This window comes from Triticum dicoccoides, chromosome 7B (assembly GCF_002162155.2).
Source record: "Triticum dicoccoides isolate Atlit2015 ecotype Zavitan chromosome 7B, WEW_v2.0, whole genome shotgun sequence".
Lineage (NCBI taxonomy): Eukaryota > Viridiplantae > Streptophyta > Magnoliopsida > Poales > Poaceae > Triticum > Triticum dicoccoides.
Window position 1 is genome coordinate 575176277 of NC_041393.1, and position 5641 is coordinate 575181917.

Here is a 5641-nt window from a genome sequence, read left to right on the forward strand (position 1 = left end):
AGTAAAAGTAGTTGCACCTATTAAAGTTGAAGAAAATACTATCACTTATAATTATCCTATTATACCTACTAGTTATATTGAGAAACCTCCTTTCCCTGTTAGGATGAAAGATCATGCTAAAGCTTCAACTGTGGTTCGTAAGAGTAATACTAAAACACCTACACCACCCGAGCAAATTAAAGTAGAACCTAATATTGTTGTGGTTAAAGATCTCCTAGCTGATAATATTGATGGGCATGTTATTTATTTCTGTGAGGAATCTGCTAGAATTGCTAGACTTGATGCTAAGAAACATAGACCTGTAGTAGGCATGCCTGTTATTTCTATTAAAATAGGAGATCATTATTATCATGGCTTATGTGATATGGGTACTAGTGCCAGTGCAATACCTTATTCCTTATATCCAGAAATTATGCATGATATTGCACCTGCTGAGGTAGAAGAGATCGATGTTACAATTAAGCTTGCTAATAGAGATACTATTGCACCAATTGGGATTGTTATAGATGTTGAAGTATTGTGTGGGAAGGTTAAATATCCCGCTGATTTTCTTGTTCTAGGTTCCCCACAAGATGACTTTTGTCCCATTATATTTGGTAGACCCTTCTTGAATACTGTTAATCCTAGAATTTATTGTGAAAAAGATGTTATGATTGGCTTGGATGATATGACTCATGAGTTTAATTTTGCTAAATTTCGTAGACAACCCCATGATAAAGAATTGCCTAGTGAGGATGAAATTATTGGTCTTGCTTCTATTGTCGTGCCTTCTACTGATCCTTTAGAACAATATTTGCTAGACCATGAAAATGATATGTTTATGAATGAAAGAAGAGAAATAGATGAAGTATTCTTTAAACAAGGTCCTATTTGAAACACAACTTACCTGTTGAAATCCTAGGGGATCTTCCATCACCCAAGGGTGATCCTGTGTTTGAGCTTAAACCATTACCCGATACTCTTAAATATGCTTATCTCGATGAAAAGAAGATATATCCTGTTATTATTAGTGCTAACCTTTCGGAGCAGTAAGAGGAAATATTATTGAAAACTCTGAAGAAGCATCATGCTGCTATTGGATATACTCTTGATGATCTTAAGGGTATTAGTCCCACTCTATGCCAACACAAAATAAAATTGGAGGAAGATGCCAAACCAGTTATTGATCACCAAGGACGATTAAATCCTAAGATGAAGGAAGTGGTAAGAAAGGAAATACTAAAACTCCTTGAGGCAGGTATAATTTATCCCATTGCTGATAGTCAGTGGGTAAGTCCTGTCCATTGTGTCCCTAAGAAGGGAGGTATTACTGTTCTTGCTAATGATAAAGATGAATTGATCCCGCAGAGAATTACTACAAGTTATAGGATGGTAACTGATTTCCTCAAATTAAATAAAGCTACTAAAAAGAATCATTACCCTTTACCTTTTATTCATCAAGTGCTAGAAAGACTATCCAAACATACAAAAATTTTGCTTTCTAGATGGTTACTCAGGTTTCTCTCAAATACCCGTGTCAGCGAATGATCAAGAAAAGACCACTTTTACTTGCCCTTTCAGTACTTTTGCTTATAGACGTATGCCTTTTGGTTTATGTAATGCACCTGCTACTTTTCAAAGATGCATGATGGCTATATTCTCTGACTTTTGTGAAAATATTTGTGAGGTATTCATGGATGATTTCTACGTTTATGGATCCTCTTTTGATGATTGCTTGAGCAACCTTGAATGAGTTTTGCAGAGATGCGAAGATACTAGCCTTGTTTTGAACTAGGAGAAGTGCCACTTTATGGTTAATGAAGGCATTGTCTTGGGGCATAAAATTTCTGAAAGAGGTATTGAAGTTGATAAAGCTAAAGTTGATGCCATTGAAAAGATGTTGTGTCCCAAGGACATCAAAGGTATAAGAAGTTTCCTTTGTCATGCCGATTTCTATAGGAGGTTCGTTAAGGACTTTTCTAAAATCTCTAGGCCTTTGACTAATGTATTACAAAAAGATATTCCTTTTGTCTTCGATGATGATTGTGTAGAAGCGTTTGAAATACTTAAGAAAGCTTTGATTTTTGCACCTATTGTTCAGCCACCTGATTGGAATTTACCCTTTGAAATTATGTGTGATGCTAGTGATTATACTGTAGGTGTTGTTCTTGGACAAAGAGTTGATAAGAAACTAAATGTTATTCAATATGCTAGTAAAACTCTAGATAGTGCCCAGAGAAATTATGCTACTACTGAAAAAGAATTTTTAGCAGTTGTATTTGCTTGTGATAAGTTTAGACCTTATATTGTTGATTCTAAAGTAACTATTCACACTGATCATGCTGCTATTAAATATCTTATGGAAAAGAAAGATGCTAAACCTAGACTTATTAGGTGGATTCTCTTGCTGCAAGAATTTGATTTACATATTATTGATAGAAAGGGAGCTGAGAACCCCATTGCAGACAACATATCTAGGTTAGAGAATATTCTAGATGACCCACTACCTATTAATGATAGCTTTCCTGATGAACAATTAGCTGTCATAAATGCTTCTCGTACTGCTCCATGGTATGTTGATTATGCTATTTATATTGTTGCTAAATTCATACCACCCAGTTTTACATATCAGCAAAAGAAAATGTTTTTCTATGATTTAAAACATTACTTCTGGGATGACCCACACCTTTATAAAGAAGGTGTAGATGGTGTTATTAGGCGTTGTGTACCTGAACATGAACATGAACAGATCCTACGCAAGTGTCACTCCGAGGCATATGGAGGACACCACGCTGGAGATAGAACTGCACACAAGGTATTGCAATCTGGTTTTTATTGGCCTACTCTCTTCAAAGATGCCCATAAGTTTGTCTTGTGTTGCGATGAATGTCAAAGAATTGGTAATATTAGTAGACGTCAAGAAATTCCTATGAACTATTCTCTTGTTATTGAACCATTTGATGTTTGGGCCTTTGATTATATGGGACCTTTTCCTGCCTCTAATGGGTATACACATATTTTAGTTGTTGTTGATTACGTTACTAATTGGGTAGAAGCTTTTCCAACTAGTAGGGCTGATCATAACACCTCTATTAAGATGCTTAAAGAAGTTATTTTTCCGAGGTTTGGAGTCCCTAGATACTTAATGACTGATGGTGGTTCACATTTTATTCATGGTGCTTTTCGTAAAATGCTTGATAAGTATGATGTTAATCATGGAATTGCATCTCCTTATCACCCACAGTCTAGTGGCCAAGTAGAGCTGAGTAACAGGGAACTTAAATTAATTTTGCAAAAGCCTGTTAATAGATCTAGAAAGAATTGGTCTAAGAAACTTGATGATGCATTATGGGCTTACAAAACTGCATATAAAAATCCTTTGGGTATGTCGCCATATAAAATGGTTTACGGAAAAGCATGCCATTTACCTCTTGAACTAGAACATAAGGCATATTGGGCTATTAAAGAGCTACATTATGATTTCAAACTTGCCGGTGAGAAGAGGTTGTTTGACATTAGCTCATTTGATGAATGGAGAACCCAAGCTTATGAAAATGCCAAACTGTTTAAGGAAAAAGTTAAAAGATGGCATGAAAAAAGGATACAAAAGCGTGAGTTTAATGTAGGAGACTATGTGTTGCTTTTCAACTCTCGTTTAAGATTTTTTGCAGGAGAACTTCTCTCTAAATGGGAAGGCCCTTACGTTATCGAGGAAGTCTATCGTTCCGGTGCCATAAAAATCAACAACTTCGAAGGCACAAATCCGAAGGTGGTGAACGGTCAAAGAATCAAACATTATATCTCAGATAACCCAATAAATGTTTAAACTAATGTTATTGAAACCATAACCCTGGAGGAATACATAAGGGACACTTTCCAGAACGTTCCAAACTCCGAAAAGGAATAGGTACGTGGTATGGTAAGCAAACCGACTCCAAATTAACTCTGGCATATTTAAGAAAATAGGAAAATAAGAAGTTGTCCGGGAAGGACACAAGGCGTCCACGAGGGTGGAGGACGCGCCCTACCCCCCTGGACGCGCCCCCTGCCTCGTGGGCACCTCGTGTGCTCTCCGGACGGATACTTCTTTTGGTCGGTAAAAATTAATTATATAATCTCCCGGAGGTTTTGACCACCGTATCACGCAAATATCCTTTGTCTTTGTTTCGAGTTGTTTCTCTCGCAGGCGTGAACAATATGTCATCCCAGGATTCGGAGGGAGAAAGCTATGTGACTGATTACCTTGCATACCCTAAGGTCTACGGGGACGTGGACCATTATGGTCACAGAGGAAGAAGAAGACTACGAGCCTAAGGAAAAGGAGGAGATGACCTTAGATGAAGATGAAGTCCCATTACCTCAACCTGGGGACATGCATGTGGAATTTAAAAAGTTAAGCCTCCATGATAGAGCAAAGAAACCTAAGATTGAGTTTATCCATTTTTGTCTCTTGCAGGAAAATAAACAGGAATTGTGCAAAAATATATTAAGCCTTGAGCAGGAGATCGATGTTCTAAGGGAGCAAAATACTATCCTCAAACGCAAATTAAGGAAGAAGCCTAAACCATCAACAACAACACCTTCTTCACCAGCAAAGGAGATATAATCACATGGGTATGGCACTCCCCTTGGCAACTGCCAAGCTTGGGGGAGGTGCCCCGGTATCGTATCACCATCACACTCCTATCTTTACCGTTTTACATAGTTCGACCCTTTTGGTAATATCTTGATCCAGTAGAATAAAGTTTTGGTATGAATTAGTTTTGAGTTTTGCTTTGTGATCCCTCTATGTAATCGAGTCTGTGAGTTATTTATAATAAAGATTAGTGTTGAGTCAAGGGCTTTGCTATCTTGCTATGATCTTGAGAAAATAGAAAGAATAAAAAGAAATAAAATAGACCATGTTGATCTTATGGATAGTAATGACTTCACACATAAAGAGTATGAGGCATAAAAGTTGTTGAGAGTTGGCAAACATAGTTTTGGTCATCGTTGCAATTAATAAGAAGTAATAAAGAAAGAGAGGTTCTCACATGCAAATATACTATCTTGGACATCTTTTATGATTGCGAGCACTCATTAAAATATGACATGCTAAAAGAGTTGATGTTGGACAAGGAAGACAACGTAATGGGTTATGCTTTCTCACATCTTTGTTAAAGTACATTGTCATGGATCGTCCAACACGTTGAGCTTGCCTTTCCTTCTCATGCTAGCCAAATTCCTCGCACCAAGTAAAAATTACTTGTGCTTCCAAAATACCCTTAAACTAGTTTTGCCATGAGAGTACACCATATCTACCTATGGATTGAATAAGATCCTTCAAGTAAGTTGTGATGTTGCATGCAATAAAAATTGCTCTCTAAATATGTATGACTTATTAATGTGGAGAAAATAAGCTTTGTACGATCTTGTGATATGGAAGTAATAAAAGCTACGGACTGCATAATAAAGGTTCATATAACAAGTTGCAATATAAAGTGACGTTCTTTTGCATTAAGATTTCGTGCATCCAACCATAAAAGAACATGACAACCTCTGCTTCCCTCTTCGAAGGGCCTATCTTTTACTTTATGTTTTATATCTTATGCAAAGAGTCAAGGTGATCTTCACCTTTCCTTTTAACATTTTATCCTTGGCAAGCACCTCGTGTTGGAAAGAT